This window comes from Zootermopsis nevadensis, unplaced genomic scaffold (assembly GCF_977971745.1).
Source record: "Zootermopsis nevadensis isolate Lab colony 2312 unplaced genomic scaffold, Znev_1.0 Znev_ptg000026l, whole genome shotgun sequence".
In the NCBI taxonomy this organism is placed as follows: domain Eukaryota; kingdom Metazoa; phylum Arthropoda; class Insecta; order Blattodea; family Termopsidae; genus Zootermopsis; species Zootermopsis nevadensis.
Genome location: NW_028259158.1, coordinates 1,411,554 through 1,431,469, shown reverse-complemented (window position 1 = coordinate 1,431,469; position 19,916 = coordinate 1,411,554). Strand labels below are relative to the sequence as shown.

At 38.7% G+C, this 19,916-nt stretch overlaps 1 protein-coding gene, 1 long non-coding RNA gene and 3 pseudogenes across 5 annotated transcripts in view; 1 reads left to right on the top strand and 4 right to left on the bottom strand.

The window, feature by feature from the left end:
• LOC147872556 (protein argonaute-3-like) overlaps window positions 1-19,916 on the bottom strand; it is a 204,193-nt gene that overhangs the window by 72,732 nt on the left and 111,545 nt on the right. The window lies entirely within an intron of this gene.
• Window positions 104-364, bottom strand: LOC147872575 (signal recognition particle RNA; annotated as a pseudogene).
• LOC147872574 (uncharacterized) lies at window positions 6,035-8,414 on the top strand. Its single transcript, XR_015537165.1, has 2 exons — window positions 6,035-6,538; window positions 6,936-8,414. It is a non-coding gene; the product is annotated as an uncharacterized LOC147872574 (long non-coding RNA).
• LOC147872573 (signal recognition particle RNA) lies at window positions 9,327-9,587 on the bottom strand (annotated as a pseudogene).
• Window positions 16,123-16,383, bottom strand: LOC147872572 (signal recognition particle RNA; annotated as a pseudogene).

The window sequence follows — 19,916 nt, the reverse complement described above, 5'->3', positions numbered from 1 at the left end:
TAGGCTACTCGAGCCATGAGACATGGCTCATCCTCCCCCCCCCCAAAAAAAAAAAGATCCCAGGGCCGTTGTTGTCGTAGTACAGGTGCCGGTAGCTCCGATCACAGGTGACTTCCGGTCTGCTCTAAAGCAGCTCCCAGTCTTCATGCGCGATCCCATTACAGCATCATACGGGTGAGTTTCCTCTCTGGCCCGATCCACCCCTCCTTAAACAACCTGGCCACCCCGGGCTCCCCCCAGGGTGTCCATATTGATACCGAGCTTAGCTGTGGGACACAGAACACCAGAACTCCCAACCTCAAGTCATTTCTCAACACTTAGCCTCTAAGTAGTTGGATTACAGGAGTTCGTCACCACTCCCAGCACGTCGGAGCCCCAGCCCTGGCTTTCAGCTTCGTTGTGGGCACCGAAAGTGCATACGCAGAGTCACGACCGAGTAGACACCCCCCCCCCACCCAAAAAAAAAAATGAAAGTGATAGTGGAACCACGGTTCCGGAGAATTTGACGTAAATACGTCTTTACGGAAAGGAAGTTTATATATTGGCTTTATTCTAAATATTCCCTTCATACATGCTGTACAATTGAGATAAGTTTGATTAAGACTTTGCTTATTTAACCTGAATTAGTTACGCTTAAGATGGGTCTGTGGTAGCTGAAATATCTTTTTTTTATTTTTACTATAAAAATTTGTGATTTCGTCGTCATCAATCAACAATGTCAACAGATATTTGTTTATACTCTGCATTGTTGTGTTGGTATAGAAACACAACAATGCCGAGTAAACAAATAACGCTTCACAACAAAGAAATCAAAAAATATCAAGCCAGTCGCATTATCACTGCTCCAGAAGCAGCAGACCGCAATCTTGATTATCGACTGACAGTTGGCTTAAAACATCAGAAAAGCGAAAGAAGACGTCATCAAGTATTTGAAGTACCAACTCCAACAACTTCACAAGGTAAACTGATCCTCATTCGATATATTACGATTACGAAAACTATTATGATCGATTTTAAGACGAAGATTTGCAAGGGTGGGGATGGACGTAGAAAGTTGACTGAACAAGAACAGCGACGTAAAGACGTAGAATATCAGATTAGAGAACGCGCTCCGGAAGGAGCGCCCTGCTCTAGTCTTCTACTATAAAAATTTGTGATTTTCGTTGTCTTCAGGAAATGACGTCTTCAAACAATGTCAACAGATATTTGTTTATACTCTGCATTGTTGTGTTGGTATAGAAACACAACAATGCCGAGTAAACAAATAACACTTCACAACAAAGAAATCAAAAAATACCAAGCCAGTCGCATTATCACTGCTCTACAAGCAGCACATCGTCTCCGAACAGCGACAGAAAACTATTTAAGAAATGGAGAAAAGTGAGAGAAGGTAATCTGATACTGATAATAATACTCATTCAAGTCAAACTGCTTACGAAAACTGACGCCTCTGTGTTTAAATTATATTTAGGCGATAAATACAATGAAAGGAAGGGGTTAAAAGACTTGAGTAAGACACAAAAAAAACCCTCCGAAGGGGGGGGGGGGTTAGTTTAGTTTCTTACTCAAGATTTTAACAAATTAATATACAAAAACCTCAGAATTCTAAATTTTAAAAAGAAATGCAAAACTTGCTTTACGTATAGATTATAGCTATACATAAAGCTTAAAAATGTTCAGCAGAGATGAAAGCATCTACGGAATAGTAAGAGTGAGTGAAGAGGTAATATTTCAATGCAGGCTTATACCTTTATATAATAACTTAGACTTTTAACTGTTGGAAGATTATTAAACAACTTGATACCTGTATAGTAGACTCCTTTTTGATATTTAGTAAGGTTAGGATTTGGCACATAGAGATCACGTTTCCATCTTGTATTTAAATTATGTACATCTGTATTTCTTTTAAATTTATCTAAGTTTTCCACCACACATGATAGACAGCAGAGTATAAATTCACTTGCAAGTGGAAGTATATTAAATTTACGAAATAATTTTCTACAAGATACAATGCTTTTGACACCGGCCATTATTCTAATTAATTTGTTTTGCATGTAAAAAGTTGTCAGTGGAACCATGGTTCCGGATAATTTGACGTAAATACGTCACACTTGCTTTACAATCGAGTAAAGTTTGATTAAGACATTGCTTATTTAACTTGAATTAGTTACGCTTAAGATGGGTCTGTGGTAGATGAATGTAATGTAATGTAATGTAAGGTAACTATGTAGGTAACCATTGTTGTTTATTTGTTGATAAACAGATGACGTTTCCCAGGTAACATATCAATGAAGTTTGACGTTTTCCAGGTAACATATCAATGAAGTTTGACGTTTCCCAGGTAACATATCAATGAAGTTTGACGTTTCCCAGGTAACATAACAATGGTTATGTTACCTAAGAAACTAATTGCTACGTGATCTGTTTACTCGGCATTGTTGTGTTACATTACTGCCGTCAACAATCCGCTTTCGTTATTGCGGAAAGAACTGAGCTGTGAATCGGCTGTAGAATAAGTGCGTCGTAGAATAGATAATTTTGTGCTGGTAAAAACGTTTTAGAATATCACAGGTACTTATCTTATGTAAGAATTATTACATTACATTACATTATAGAGACGTATTTACGTCAGATTCTCCGGAACCGTAGTTCCTCTGTCAACATTTCATATCTTATATTTCTGAATCTGTAGTATTACAGAATCTGAAAATCGTGTACAATGAACACAGAAAAATACGACCTTGAACACATCCGTATGTGTTTTGTATTGTTCACTGAGGTGAACTCTAGAAACTGTGATGGGTGTGTTATAGCTTCATTGCTTAATTTAATTAACAGTAATATAAAAATGATTTATATATTTTCAATTGTGTGTCTTTTAGATCCCGGTGACAGAAGGTGACGTCTTCAAACAATGGCAACAGATATTTGTTTATACTCTGCATTGTTGTGTTGGTATAGAAACACAACAATGCCGAGTAAACAAATAACGTAATAAATAAACAAATACCAAGCCAGTCGCATGATCACTGCTCTACAAGCAGCACATCGTCTCCGAACAGCGACAGAAAACTATTTAAGAAATAAAGAAAAGTGAGAGAAAGTAATCTGATACTGATAAGAATACTCATTCAAGTCATTCTGCTTACGAAAACTGACGCCTCTTTGTTTAAATTATGTTTAGGCGATAAATACAATGAAAGGAAGGGGTTAAAAGACTTGAGTAAGACACAAAATTAACCATCCCTTTGGGGGGGGGGGGTTAGTTTAGTTTTTTACTCAAGATTTTAACAAATTAATATACAAAAACCTCAGAATTTTAAATTTTAAAAAGAAATGCAAAACTTGCTTTACGTATAGATTATAGATATACATAAAGCTTAAAAAATTTCAGCAGAGATGAAAGCATCTACGGAATAGTAAGAGTGAGTGAAGAGGTAATATTTCAATGCAGGCTTGAATACCTTTATATAATAACTAAGACTTTTAACTGTTGGTGGAAGATTATTAAATAACTTGATACCTGTATGGTAGACTCCTTTTTGATATTTAGTAAGGTTAGGATTTGGCACATAGAGATCATGCTTCCATCTTGTATTTAAATTATGTACATCTGTATTTATTTTAAATTTATCTAAGTTTTCCACCACACATGATAGACAGCAGAGTATAAATTCACTTGCAAGTAAAAGTATATTAAATTTACGAAATAATTTTCTACAAGATACCCTGCTTTTGACACCGGCCATTATTCCAATTAATTTGTTTTGCATGTAAAAAGTTGTCAGTGGAACCATGGTTCCGGATAATTTGACGTAAATACGTCACACCTGTTTTACAATCGAGTAAAGTTTGATTAAGACATTGCTTATTTAACTTGAATTAGTTACGCTTAAGATGGGTCTGTGGTAGATGAATGTAATGTAATGTAATGTAAGGTAACTATGTAGGTAACCATTGTTGTTTATTTGTTGATAAACAGATGACGTTTCCCAGGGAACATATCAATGAAGTTTGACGTTTCCCAGGTAACATCAATGAAGTTTGACGTTTCCCAGGTAACATAACAATGGTTATGTTACCTAAGAAACTAATTGCTACGTGATCTGTTTAATCGGCATTGTTGTGTTACATTACCGCCGTCAACAATCTGCTTTCGTTATTGAGGAAAGAGCTTAGCTGTGAATCGCTTGTAGAATAAGTGCGTCGTAGAATAGATAATTTTGTGCTGGTAAAAACGTTTTAGAATATCACAGGTACTTATCTTATGTAAGAATTATTACATTACATTACATTATAGAGACGTATTTACGTCAGATTCTCCGGAACCGTGGTTCATCTGTCAACATTTCATATCTTATATTTCTGAATCTGTAGTATTACAGAATCTGAAAATCGTGTACAATGAACATAGAAAAATACGACCTTGAACACATCCGTATGTGTTTTGTATTGTTCACTGAGGTGAACTCTAGAAACTGTGTTGGTAAATAACTGTTGGGTGTGTTATAGCTTCATTGCTTAATTTAATTAACAGTAATATAAAAGTGATTTATATATTTTCAATTGTGTGTCTTTTATATCCCGGTGACAGAAGGTGACGTCTTCAAACAATGGCAACAGATATTTGTTTATACTCTGCATTGTTGTGTTGGTATAGAAACACAACAATGCCGAGTAAACAAATAACGTAATAAATAAATACCAAGCCAGTCGCATGATCACTGCTCTACAAGCAGCACATCGTCTCCGAACAGCGACAGAAAACTATTTAAGAAATGGAGAAAAGTGAGAGAAGACGTACTAACACCAACAAGGTAATCTGATACTGATAAGAATACTCATTCGAGTCAAACTGCTTACGAAAACTGACGCCTCTGTGTTTAAATTATATTTAGGCGATAAATACAATGAAAGGAAGGGGTTAAAAGACTTGAGTAAGACACAAAATTAACCACCTCTTTGGGGGGGGGGGTTAGTTTAGTTTTTTACTCAAGATTTTAACAAATTAATATACAAAAACCTCAGAATTTTAAATTTTAAAAAGAAATGCAAAACTTGCTTTACGTATAGATTACAGATATACATAAAGCTTAAAAAATTTCAGCAGAGATGAAAGCATCTACGGAATAGTAAGAGTGAGTGAAGAGGTAATCTTTCAATGCAGGCTTGAATACCTTTATATAATAACTTTGACTTTTAACTGTTGTAAGATTATTAAATAACTTGATACCTGTATGGTAGACTCCTTTTTGATATTTAGTAAGGTTAGGATTTGGCACATAGAGATCATGTTTCCATCTTGTATTTAAATTATGTACATCTGTATTTCTTTTAAATTTATCTAAGTTTTCCACCACACATGATAGACAGCAGAGTATAAATTCACTTGCAAGTGGAAGTATATTAAATTTACGAAATAATTTTCTACAAGATACCCTGCTTTTGACACCGGCCATTATTCTAATTAATTTATTTTGCATGTAAAAAGTTGTCAGTGGAACCATGGTTTCGGATAATTTGACGTAAATACGTCACACCTGCTTTACAATCGAGTAAAGTTTGATTAAGACATTGCTTATTTAAATTGAATTAGTTACGCTTAAGATGGGTCTGTGGTAGATGAATGTAATGTAATGTAATGTAAGGTAACTATGTAGGTAACCATTGTTTATTTGTTGATAAACAGATGACGTTTCCCAGGTAACATATCAATGAAGTTTGACGTTTCCCAGGTAACATATCAATGAAGTTTGACGTTTCCCAGGTAATATAACAATGAAGTTATGTTATCTAAGAAACTAATTGTTACGTGATCTCTTTACTCGGCATTGTTGTGTTACATTAGTGCCGTCAACAATCCGCTTTCGTTATTGCGGAAAGCGCTGGGCTGTGAATCGGCTGTAGAATAAGTGCGTCGTAGAATAGATAATTTTGTGCTGGTAAAAACGTTTTAGAATATCACAGGTACTTATCTTATGTAAGAATTATTACATTACATTACATTACATTATAGAGACGTATTTACGTCAGATTCTCCGGAACCGTGGTTCATCTGTCAACATTTCATATCTTATATTTCTGAATCTGTAGTATTACGGAATCTGAAAATCGTGTACAATGAACACAGAAAAATACAAACCCAAATTTTAGACCTTGAACACATTCGTATGTGTTTTGTATTGTTCACTGAGGTGAACTCTAGAAACTGTGATGGGTGTGTTATAGCTTCATTGCTTAATTTAATTAACAGTAATATAAAGTGATTTATATATTTTCAATTGTGTCTGTCTTTTAGATACCGGTGACAGAAGGTGACGTCTTCAAACAATGTCAACAGATATTTGTTTATACTCTGCATTGTTGTGTTGGTATAGAAACACAACAATGCCGAGTAAACAAATAACGTAATAAATAAACAAATACGAAGCCAGTCGCATGATCACTGCTCTACAAGCAGCACATCGTCTCCGAACAGCGACAGAAAACTATTTAAGAAATGGAGAAAAGTGAGAGAAGACGTACTGACACCAACAAGGTAATCTGATACTGATAATAATACTCATTCAAGTCATACTGCGCATTCAAGGGTTAAAACACTTGGATAAGACACAAAACTAACCACCCCTTTGGGGGGGGGGTTAGTTTAGTTTCTTACTCAATGGGGAACTTCATACTTATGATTCAATTTAACATTTTAGAGTGATTAATTCAAGGAGTATGAGATGGTTGAGACATGTACCGCACAAAATTTAACAGATTCAATTGACTTTAGGTAGGTGGATGATCTGAACACGACAATGAACCTTAAGAGTTCCATAATATAAAGCAATGATTTTGACGTAAATACGTCTACACGGAAGGGTCATTCGGCGAAAAAGTGTAACGGAGATGTGTAGGATCCGTATCCGTAACGTCGTGTTTGTTTATTTCAGTCGTAATCCAGGGCGAGCCTCAGGTACTGGGCGGGCGACAGGTGGCGGATAGTGATATGAGGGTTAGCTGCGAATAAGGGGCAGTCCCGGACCGAGGCGGCAAGACCGGAGAGCGTGGGAGTGTAGCTGGTGGCAGGCTACACCCATCAAATACCACATGAGCTCAGTGCCCCCACTGCCTTGTGGGTAGGGGAGGAATCCCCAAATGCTAAGGGAAGGAAAACCCTGACAGAAAACCAAAGGTAGAAGGGGCTGCATAGGGATAGAGAAACCAGTCCTTCTAAGGGAAAGAACCCGGAATAAAAACTTATGGAGGACGGTGGGGGGGTGCACATCGGACTACCAACCCAATTCTGGAAGAAGCTCACACACTGAAAGGGCCGTAGTGCTAGAGAAGAAGAGGTTGGAGCAGAAGCGCACATGTAATGAAGAAATTCGAAACTTTCATTTTGTTTGTATGTATTCTTCCTTTGTGTGTGTCTGCGTGCGCGCGCGAGCGTTTGGGTGTGTGTATGTGGCGTGGGGCGTGGGGCGTGTGGGGCCTGGTGTCCTGTCGTGTTGTATCGTGTGGTTTGGTGTGTTGTGTGGTGTGTTCTGCAGTCGTGTCGCGTCGTGTCGTGTCGTCGTGTGCTGTCGTGTCGTGTGGTGTACTGTGGTGTGGGCCGACACCACACGACACGAGACGACGCCACACGAGACGACGCCACACGACACGACGCCACACGACACGACGCCACACGAGAGGACGCCACACGAGACGACGCCACACGAGACGACGCCACACGAGACGACGCCACACGAGACGACGCCACACGAGACGACGCCACACGAGACGACGCCACACGAGACGACGCCACACGAGACGACGCCACACGAGACGACGCCACACGAGACGACACACCACGCGACACGTCAGCACACCACACGACACGACACTACACGACTGCACACCACACCACACCACACCACACCACACCACACGACAAGACACCACCCCCACACCACGCCCCAGACGCCCCACACGCCACACACACACCCAAGCGCGCGCGCACACGCACACACACACACAGAGGAGGAAGACGTACAAACCTAATGAAAGTTTCGATATTCATTACATGTCCTTCTTCTTCTTCTTTACCACTACGGCCCTTTCAGTGTGTCAGCTTCTTCCAGAATTGGGTTCTTAGCCCGATGTCCAACCCCCATAGTCCTCCAGAAGTTTTTATTCCGGGTTCTTTCCCTTAGAAGGATTGGTTTCTCTTTTCCTATGCAGCCCCTTCAACCCTTGGTTTTCTGTCAGGGTTTTCCTTCCCTGTTTTAAAGAAGTAATTGTTTTGTTTGTTTGTTTGTTCCGAAATGTAAATCGATCAATCGATAAGGAATATGAATGATATTTTATTATCTTAATTATAATAAATTTTAAATAAAATTATATTGTGATCAGACGGATTAAAATAAATAATTGATATAATTGTTTTATTTCCATTGTCATAAATATTGTACAGATTTCTTCCAATTTTGGGCTGTGGTCTCCAGAAACCAAGTTTTATTGCTGGAGAGTGGCCATGTTTGAAGAATATTCAGATTTCATATTTATTAGAATGTGGAACAGGAAATCTACCTTTTAGTTTTTAGTTTTCATTTTTATGTTTGATTAGTGGAGTTAGGCTTTGAAATTTTCTATTATGATATATATTTAAAAAATGCTTTTTCATAGGTTAAAAAGCATACATACAGATTATGTGAATTTAAAGTTAAATTTGATAAATTATGCATGGAAATAGTTAAATAAATGGAATGATTGTTAATTTATAAATAATGATAGTTCATCATATAAATTGGAGTATTAAAACATCAGTAGGTCTCACAAGTTCTCTGCAGAATATATTTGTTTTAATTTGGAATGAACATTCTTCTCCATAATTGCAAAATCTGTGAGGTGGCAATTCAGCCCTACTGGCTCTCGTGACTGGACCAAATTATCCCAGGCCGGGAGGTGGTACGGTTGTGGGATGGTAATAGCGGTTAAGCCAAAAAACTTAATAAATGAACCCCCGATTAAACAACAAGGGATATTTAATAAAAATATATATAAATTCAAAAGGAGAACAAACTCCCAAGGCTCAGGCTCCGGTAGGGGGTTACAACCCAAAAAATATCAGACCTATCTGTCTCCAAGCTGAGTCGTTCTCTGCCCGGCGGACACACACACACACAGACTGTCTGCCCTGCTGTCTCATCTGGGTCTCGAAGCCGCCGACTCCAAAGAACTTCGAGAGAGCAGATAGGCTACTCGAGCCATGAGACATGGCTCATCCTCCCCCCCCCAAAAAAAAAAAAAAAAATCCCAGGGCCGGGGTTGTCGTAGTACAGGTGCCGGTAGCTCCGATCACAGGTGACTTCCGGTCTGCTCTAAAGCAGCTCCCAGTCTTCATGCGCGATCCCATTACAGCATCATACGGGTGAGTTTCCTCTCTGGCCCGATCCACCCCTCCTTAAACAACCTGGCCACCCCGGGCTCCCCCCAGGGTGTCCATATTGATACCGAGCTTAGCTGTGGGACACAGAACACCAGAACTCCCAACCTCAAGTCATTTCTCAACACTTAGCCTCTAAGTAGTTGGATTACAGGAGTTCGTCACCACTCCCAGCACGTCGGAGCCCCAGCCCTGGCTTTCAGCTTCGTTGTGGACACCGAAAGTGCATACGCAGAGTCACGACCGAGTAGACACCCCCCCCCCACCAAAAAAAAAAAATGAAAGTGATAGTGGAACCACGGTTCCGGAGAATTTGACGTAAATACGTCTTTACGGAAAGGAAGTTTATATATTGGCTTTATTCTAAATATTCCCTTCATACATGCTGTACAATTGAGATAAGTTTGATTAAGACTTTGCTTATTTAACCTGAATTAGTTACGCTTAAGATGGGTCTGTGGTAGCTGAAATATCTTTTTTTTATTTTTACTATAAAAATTTGTGATTTCGTCGTCATCAATCAACAATGTCAACAGATATTTGTTTATACTCTGCATTGTTGTGTTGGTATAGAAACACAACAATGCCGAGTAAACAAATAACGCTTCACAACAAAGAAATCAAAAAATATCAAGCCAGTCGCATTATCACTGCTCCAGAAGCAGCAGACCGCAATCTTGATTATCGACTGACAGTTGGCTTAAAACATCAGAAAAGCGAAAGAAGACGTCATCAAGTATTTGAAGTACCAACTCCAACAACTTCACAAGGTAAACTGATCCTCATTCGATATATTACGATTACGAAAACTATTATGATCGATTTTAAGACGAAGATTTGCAAGGGTGGGGATGGACGTAGAAAGTTGACTGAACAAGAACAGCGACGTAAAGACGTAGAATATCAGATTAGAGAACGCGCTCCGGAAGGAGCGCCCTGCTCTAGTCTTCTACTATAAAAATTTGTGATTTTCGTTGCCTTCAGGAAATGACGTCTTCAAACAATGTCAACAGATATTTGTTTATACTCTGCATTGTTGTGTTGGTATAGAAACACAACAATGCCGAGTAAACAAATAACGCTTCACAACAAAGAAATCAAAAAATACCAAGCCAGTCGCATTATCACTGCTCTACAAGCAGCACATCGACTCCGAACAGCGACAGAAAACTATTTAAGAAATGGAGAAAAGTGAGAGAAGGTAATCTGATACTGATAATAATACTCATTCAAGTCAAACTGCTTACGAAAACTGACGCCTCTGTGTTTAAATTATATTTAGGCGATAAATACAATGAAAGGAAGGGGTTAAAAGACTTGAGTAAGACACAAAAAAAAACCCTCCGAAGGGGGGGGGGGTTAGTTTAGTTTCTTACTCAAGATTTTAACAAATTAATATATACAAAAACCTCAGAATTCTAAATTTTAAAAAGAAATGCAAAACTTGCTTTACGTATAGATTATAGCTATACATAAAGCTTAAAAATGTTCAGCAGAGATGAAAGCATCTACGGAATAGTAAGAGTGAGTGAAGAGGTAATATTTCAATGCAGGCTTATACCTTTATATAATAACTTAGACTTTTAACTGTTGGAAGATTATTAAACAACTTGATACCTGTATAGTAGACTCCTTTTTGATATTTAGTAAGGTTAGGATTTGGCACATAGAGATCACGTTTCCATCTTGTATTTAAATTATGTACATCTGTATTTCTTTTAAATTTATCTAAGTTTTCCACCACACATGATAGACAGCAGAGTATAAATTCACTTGCAAGTGGAAGTATATTAAATTTACGAAATAATTTTCTACAAGATACAATGCTTTTGACACCGGCCATTATTCTAATTAATTTGTTTTGCATGTAAAAAGTTGTCAGTGGAACCATGGTTCCGGATAATTTGACGTAAATACGTCACACTTGCTTTACAATCGAGTAAAGTTTGATTAAGACATTGCTTATTTAACTTGAATTAGTTACGCTTAAGATGGGTCTGTGGTAGATGAATGTAATGTAATGTAATGTAAGGTAACTATGTAGGTAACCATTGTTGTTTATTTGTTGATAAACAGATGACGTTTCCCAGGTAACATATCAATGAAGTTTGACGTTTTCCAGGTAACATATCAATGAAGTTTGACGTTTCCCAGGTAACATATCAATGAAGTTTGACGTTTCCCAGGTAACATAACAATGGTTATGTTACCTAAGAAACTAATTGCTACGTGATCTGTTTACTCGGCATTGTTGTGTTACATTACTGCCGTCAACAATCCGCTTTCGTTATTGCGGAAAGAACTGAGCTGTGAATCGGCTGTAGAATAAGTGCGTCGTAGAATAGATAATTTTGTGCTGGTAAAAACGTTTTAGAATATCACAGGTACTTATCTTATGTAAGAATTATTACATTACATTACATTATAGAGACGTATTTACGTCAGATCCTCCGGAACCGTAGTTCCTCTGTCAACATCTCATATCTTATATTTCTGAATCTATAGTATTACAGAATCTGAAAAACGTGTACAATGAACACAGAAAAATACGACCTTGAACACATCCGTATGTGTTTTGTATTGTTCACTGAGGTGAACTCTAGAAACTGTGATGGGTGTGTTATAGCTTCATTGCTTAATTTAATTAACAGTAATATAAAAGTGATTTATATATTTTCAATTGTGTGTCTTTTAGATCCCGGTGACAGAAGGTGACGTCTTCAAACAATGGCAACAGATATTTGTTTATACTCTGCATTGTTGTGTTGGTATAGAAACACAACAATGCCGAGTAAACAAATAACGTAATAAATAAACAAATACCAAGCCAGTCGCATGATCACTGCTCTACAAGCAGCACATCGTCTCCGAACAGCGACAGAAAACTATTTAAGAAATGAAGAAAAGTGAGAGAAGACGTACTAACACCAACAAGGTAATCTGATACTGATAAGAATACTCATTCAAGTCATTCTGCTTACGAAAACTGACGCCTCTGTGTTTAAATTATATTTAGGCGATAAATACAATGAAAGGAAGGGGTTAAAAGACTTGAGTAAGACACAAAATTAACCATCCCTTTGGGGGGGGGGGGTTAGTTTAGTTTTTTACTCAAGATTTTAACAAATTAATATACAAAAACCTCAGAATTTTAAATTTTAAAAAGAAATGCAAAACTTGCTTTACGTATAGATTATAGATATACATAAAGCTTAAAAAATTTCAGCAGAGATGAAAGCATCTACGGAATAGTAAGAGTGAGTGAAGAGGTAATATTTCAATGCAGGCTTGAATACCTTTATATAATAACTAAGACTTTTAACTGTTGGTGGAAGATTATTAAATAACTTGATACCTGTATGGTAGACTCCTTTTTGATATTTAGTAAGGTTAGGATTTGGCACATAGAGATCATGTTTCCATCTTGTATTTAAATTATGTACATCTGTATTTATTTTAAATTTATCTAAGTTTTCCACCACACATGATAGACAGCAGAGTATAAATTCACTTCCAAGTGGAAGTATATTAAATTTACGAAATAATTTTCTACAAGATACCCTGCTTTTGACACCGGCCATTATTCTAATTAATTTGTTTTGCATGTAAAAAGTTGTCAGTGGAACCATGGCTCCGAATAATTTGACGTAAATACGTCACACCTGCTTTACAATCGAGTAAAGTTTGATTAAGACATTGCTTATTTAAATTGAATTAGTTACGCTTAAGATGGGTCTGTGGTAGATGAATGTAATGTAATGTAATGTAAGGTAACTATGTAGGTAACCATTGTTTATTTGTTGATAAACAGATGACGTTTCCCAGGTAACATATCAATGAAGTTTGACGTTTCCCAGGTAACATATCAATGAAGTTTGACGTTTCCCAGGTAATATAACAATGAAGTTATGTTATCTAAGAAACTAATTGTTACGTGATCTCTTTACTCGGCATTGTTGTGTTACATTACTGCCGTCAACAATCCGCTTTCGTTATTGCGGAAAGCGCTGAGCTGTGAATCGGCTGTAGAATAAGTGCGTCGTAAAATAGATAATTTTGTGCTGGTAAAAACGTTTTAGAATATCACAGGTACTTATCTTATATAAGAATTATTACATTACATTACATTATAGAGACGTATTTACGTCAGATTCTCCGGAACCGTGGTTCATCTGTCAACATTTCATATCTTATATTTCTGAATCTGTAGTATTACGGAATCTGAAAATCGTGTACAATGAACACAGTTAAATACAAACCCAAATTTTAGACCTTGAACACATTCGTATGTGTTTTGTATTGTTCACTGAGGTGAACTCTAGAAACTGTGATGGGTGTGTTATAGCTTCATTGCTTAATTTAATTAACAGTAATATAAAGTGATTTATATATTTTCAATTGTGTCTGTCTTTTAGATACCGGTGACAGAAGGTGACGTCTTCAAACAATGTCAACAGATATTTGTTTATACTCTGCATTGTTGTGTTGGTATAGAAACACAACAATGCCGAGTAAACAAATAACGTAATAAATAAACAAATACGAAGCCAGTCGCATGATCACTGCTCTACAAGCAGCACATCGTCTCCGAACAGCGACAGAAAACTATTTAAGAAATGGAGAAAAGTGAGAGAAGACGTACTGACACCAACAAGGTAATCTGATACTGATAATAATACTCATTCAAGTCATACTGCGCATTCAAGGGTTAAAACACTTGGATAAGACACAAAACTAACCACCCCTTTGGGGGGGGGGGTTAGTTTAGTTTCTTACTCAATGGGGAACTTCATACTTATGATTCAATTTAACATTTTAGAGTGATTAATTCAAGGAGTATGAGATGGTTGAGACATGTACCGCACAAAATTTAACAGATTCAATTGACTTTAGGTAGGTGGATGATCTGAACACGACAATGAACCTTAAGAGTTCCATAATATAAAGCAATGATTTTGACGTAAATACGTCTACACGGAAGGGTCATTCGGCGAAAAAGTGTAACGGAGATGTGTAGGATCCGTATCCGTAACGTCGTGTTTGTTTATTTCAGTCGTAATCCAGGGCGAGCCTCAGGTACTGGGCGGGCGACAGGTGGCGGATAGTGATATGAGGGTTAGCTGCGAATAAGGGGCAGTCCCGGACCGAGGCGGCAAGACCGGAGAGCGTGGGAGTGTAGCTGGTGGCAGGCTACACCCATCAAATACCACATGAGCTCAGTGCCCCCACTGCCTTGTGGGTAGGGGAGGAATCCCCAAAGGCTAAGGGAAGGAAAACCCTGACAGAAAACCAAGGGTAGAAGGGGCTGCATAGGGATAGAGAAACCAGTCCTTCTAAGGGAAAGAACCCGGAATAAAAACTTATGGAGGACGGTGGGGGGGTGCACATCGGACTACCAACCCAATTCTGGAAGAAGCTCACACACTGAAAGGGCCGTAGTGCTAGAGAAGAAGAGGTTGGAGCAGAAGCGCACATGTAATGAAGAAATTCGAAACTTTCATTTTGTTTGTATGTATTCTTCCTTTGTGTGTGTCTGCGTGCGCGCGCGAGCGTTTGGGTGTGTGTATGTGGCGTGGGGCGTGGGGCGTGTGGGGCCTGGTGTCCTGTCGTGTTGTATCGTGTGGTTTGGTGTGTTGTGTGGTGTGTTCTGCAGTCGTGTCGCGTCGTGTCGTGTCGTCGTGTGCTGTCGTGTCGTGTGGTGTACTGTGGTGTGGGCCGACACCACACGACACGAGACGACGCCACACGAGACGACGCCACACGACACGACGCCACACGACACGACGCCACACGAGAGGACGCCACACGAGACGACGCCACACGAGACGACGCCACACGAGACGACGCCACACGAGACGACACACCACGCGACACGTCAGCACACCACACGACACGACACTACACGACTGCACACCACACCACACCACACCACACGACAAGACACCACCCCCACACCACGCCCCAGACGCCCCACACGCCACACACACACCCAAACGCTCGCGCGCGCACGCAGACACACACAAAGGAGGAAGACGTACAAACCTAATGAAAGTTTCGATATTCATTACATGTCCTTCTTCTTCTTCTTTACCACTACGGCCCTTTCAGTGTGTCAGCTTCTTCCAGAATTGGGTTCTTAGCCCGATGTCCAACTCCCATAGTCCTCCAGAAGTTTTTATTCCGGGTTCTTTCCCTTAGAAGGATTGGTTTCTCTATTCCTATGCAGCCCCTTCAACCCTTGGTTTTCTGTCAGGGTTTTCCTTCCCTGTTTTAAAGAAGTAATTGTTTTGTTTGTTTGTTTGTTCCGAAATGTAAATCGATCAATCGATAAGGAACATGAATGATATTTTATTATCTTAATTATAATAAATTTTAAATAAAATTATATTGTGATCAGACGGATTAAAATAAATAATTGATATAATTGTTTTATTTCCATTGTCATAAATATTGTACAGACTTCTTCCAATTTTGGGCTGTGGTCTCCAGAAACCAAGTTTTATTGCTGGAGAGTGGCCATGTTTGAAGAATATTCAGATTTCATATTTATTAGAATGTGGAACAGGAAATCTACCTTTTAGTTTTTAGTTTTCATTTTTATGTTTGATAGGCTACTCGAGCCATGAGACATGGCTCATCCTCCCCCCCCCCCTCCAAAAAATGCTCCCTGGGCCGGGGTTGTCGTAGTACAGGTGCCGGTAGCTCCGATCACAGGTGACTTCCGGTCTGCTCTAAAGCAGCTCCCAGTCTTCATGCGCGATCCCATTACAGCATCATACGGGTGAGTTTCCTCTCTGGCCCGATCCACCCCTCCTTAAACAACCTGGCCACCCCGGGCTCCCCCCAGGGTGTCCATATTGATACCGAGCTTAGCTGTGGGACACAGAACACCAGAACTCCCAACCTCAAGTCATTTCTCAACACTTAGCCTCTAAGTAGTTGGATTACAGGAGTTCGTCACCACTCCCAGCACGTCGGAGCCCCAGCCCTGGCTTTCAGCTTCGTTGTGGGCACCGAAAGTGCATACGCAGAGTCACGACCGAGTAGACACCCCCCCCCCACCCAAAAAAAAAATTAAAGTGATAGTGGAACCACGGTTCCGGAGAATTTGACGTAAATACGTCTTTACGGAAAGGAAGTTTATATATTGGCTTTATTCTAAATATTCCCTTCATACATGCTGTACAATTGAGATAAGTTTGATTAAGACTTTGCTTATTTAACCTGAATTAGTTACGCTTAAGATGGGTCTGTGGTAGCTGAAATATCTTTTTTTTATTTTTACTATAAAAATTTGTGATTTCGTCGTCATCAATCAACAATGTCAACAGATATTTGTTTATACTCTGCATTGTTGTGTTGGTATAGAAACACAACAATGCCGAGTAAACAAATAACGCTTCACAACAAAGAAATCAAAAAATATCAAGCCAGTCGCATTATCACTGCTCCAGAAGCAGCAGACCGCAATCTTGATTATCGACTGACAGTTGGCTTAAAACATCAGAAAAGCGAAAGAAGACGTCATCAAGTATTTGAAGTACCAACTCCAACAACTTCACAAGGTAAACTGATCCTCATTCGATATATTACGATTACGAAAACTATTATGATCGATTTTAAGACGAAGATTTGCAAGGGTGGGGATGGACGTAGAAAGTTGACTGAACAAGAACAGCGACGTAAAGACGTAGAATATCAGATTAGAGAACGCGCTCCGGAAGGAGCGCCCTGCTCTAGTCTTCTACTATAAAAATTTGTGATTTTCGTTGCCTTCAGGAAATGACGTCTTCAAACAATGTCAACAGATATTTGTTTATACTCTGCATTGTTGTGTTGGTATAGAAACACAACAATGCCGAGTAAACAAATAACGCTTCACAACAAAGAAATCAAAAAATACCAAGCCAGTCGCATTATCACTGCTCTACAAGCAGCACATCGTCTCCGAACAGCGACAGAAAACTATTTAAGAAATGGAGAAAAGTGAGAGAAGGTAATCTGATACTGATAATAATACTCATTCAAGTCAAACTGCTTACGAAAACTGACGCCTCTGTGTTTAAATTATATTTAGGCGATAAATACAATGAAAGGAAGGGGTTAAAAGACTTGAGTAAGACACAAAAAAAACCCTCCGAAGGGGGGGGGGGGGTTAGTTTAGTTTCTTACTCAAGATTTTAACAAATTAATATATACAAAAACCTCAGAATTTTAAATTTTAAAAAGAAATGCAAAACTTGCTTTACGTATAGATTATAGCTATACATAAAGCTTAAAAATGTTCAGCAGAGATGAAAGCATCTACGGAATAGTAAGAGTGAGTGAAGAGGTAATATTTCAATGCAGGCTTATACCTTTATATAATAACTTAGACTTTTAACTGTTGGAAGATTATTAAACAACTTGATACCTGTATAGTAGACTCCTTTTTGATATTTAGTAAGGTTAGGATTTGGCACATAGAGATCACGTTTCCATCTTGTATTTAAATTATGTACATCTGTATTTCTTTTAAATTTATCTAAGTTTTCCACCACACATGATAGACAGCAGAGTATAAATTCACTTGCAAGTGGAAGTATATTAAATTTACGAAATAATTTTCTACAAGATACAATGCTTTTGACACCGGCCATTATTCTAATTAATTTGTTTTGCATGTAAAAAGTTGTCAGTGGAACCATGGTTCCGGATAATTTGACGTAAATACGTCACACTTGCTTTACAATCGAGTAAAGTTTGATTAAGACATTGCTTATTTAACTTGAATTAGTTACGCTTAAGATGGGTCTGTGGTAGATGAATGTAATGTAATGTAATGTAAGGTAACTATGTAGGTAACCATTGTTGTTTATTTGTTGATAAACAGATGACGTTTCCCAGGTAACATATCAATGAAGTTTGACGTTTTCCAGGTAACATATCAATGAAGTTTGACGTTTCCCAGGTAACATATCAATGAAGTTTGACGTTTCCCAGGTAACATAACAATGGTTATGTTACCTAAGAAACTAATTGCTACGTGATCTGTTTACTCGGCATTGTTGTGTTACATTACTGCCGTCAACAATCCGCTTTCGTTATTGCGGAAAGAACTGAGCTGTGAATCGGCTGTAGAATAAGTGCGTCGTAGAATAGATAATTTTGTGCTGGTAAAAACGTTTTAGAATATCACAGGTACTTATCTTATGTAAGAATTATTACATTACATTACATTATAGAGACGTATTTACGTCAGATTCTCCGGAACCGTAGTTCCTCTGTCAACATTTCATATCTTATATTTCTGAATCTGTAGTATTACAGAATCTGAAAATCGTGTACAATGAACACAGAAAAATACGACCTTGAACACATCCGTATGTGTTTTGTATTGTTCACTGAGGTGAACTCTAGAAACTGTGATGGGTGTGTTATAGCTTCATTGCTTAATTTAATTAACAGTAATATAAAAGTGATTTATATATTTTCAATTGTGTGTCTTTTAGATCCCGGTGACAGAAGGTGACGTCTTCAAACAATGGCAACAGATATTTGTTTATACTCTGCATTGTTGTGTTGGTATAGAAACACAACAATGCCGAGTAAACAAATAACGTAATAAATAAACAAATACCAAGCCAGTCGCATGATCACTGCTCTACAAGCAGCACATCGTCTCCGAACAGCGACAGAAAACTATTTAAGAAATGAAGAAAAGTGAGAGAAGACGTACTAACACCAACAAGGTAATCTGATACTGATAAGAATACTCATTCAAGTCATACTGCGCATTCAAGGGTTAAAACACTTGGATAAGACACAAAACTAACCACCCCTTTGGGGGGGGGGGGGTTAGTTTAGTTTCTTACTCAATGGGGAACTTCATACTTATGATTCAATTTAACATTTTAGAGTGATTAATTCAAGGAATATGAGATGGTTAAGACATGTACCGCACAAAATTTAACAGATTCAATTGACTTTAGGTAGGTGGATGATCTGAACACGACAATGAACCTTAAGAGTTCCATAATATAAAGCAATGATTTTGACGTAAATACGTCTACACGGAAGGGTCATTCGGCGAAAAAGTGTAACGGAGATGTGTAGGATCCGTATCCGTAACGTCGTGTTTGTTTATTTCAGTCGTAATCCAGGGCGAGCCTCAGGTACTGGGCGGGCGACAGGTGGCGGATAGTGATATGAGGGTTAGCTGCGAATAAGGGGCAGTCCCGGACCGAGGCGGCAAGACCGGAGAGCGTGGGAGTGTAGCTGGTGGCAGGCTACACCCATCAAATACCACATGAGCTCAGTGCCCCCACTGCCTTGTGGGTAGGGGAGGAATCCCCAAAGGCTAAGGGAAGGAAAACCCTGACAGAAAACCAAGGGTAGAAGGGGCTGCATAGGGATAGAGAAACCAGTCCTTCTAAGGGAAAGAACCCGGAATAAAAACTTATGGAGGACGGTGGGGGGGGTGCACATCGGACTACCAACCCAATTCTGGAAGAAGCTCACACAC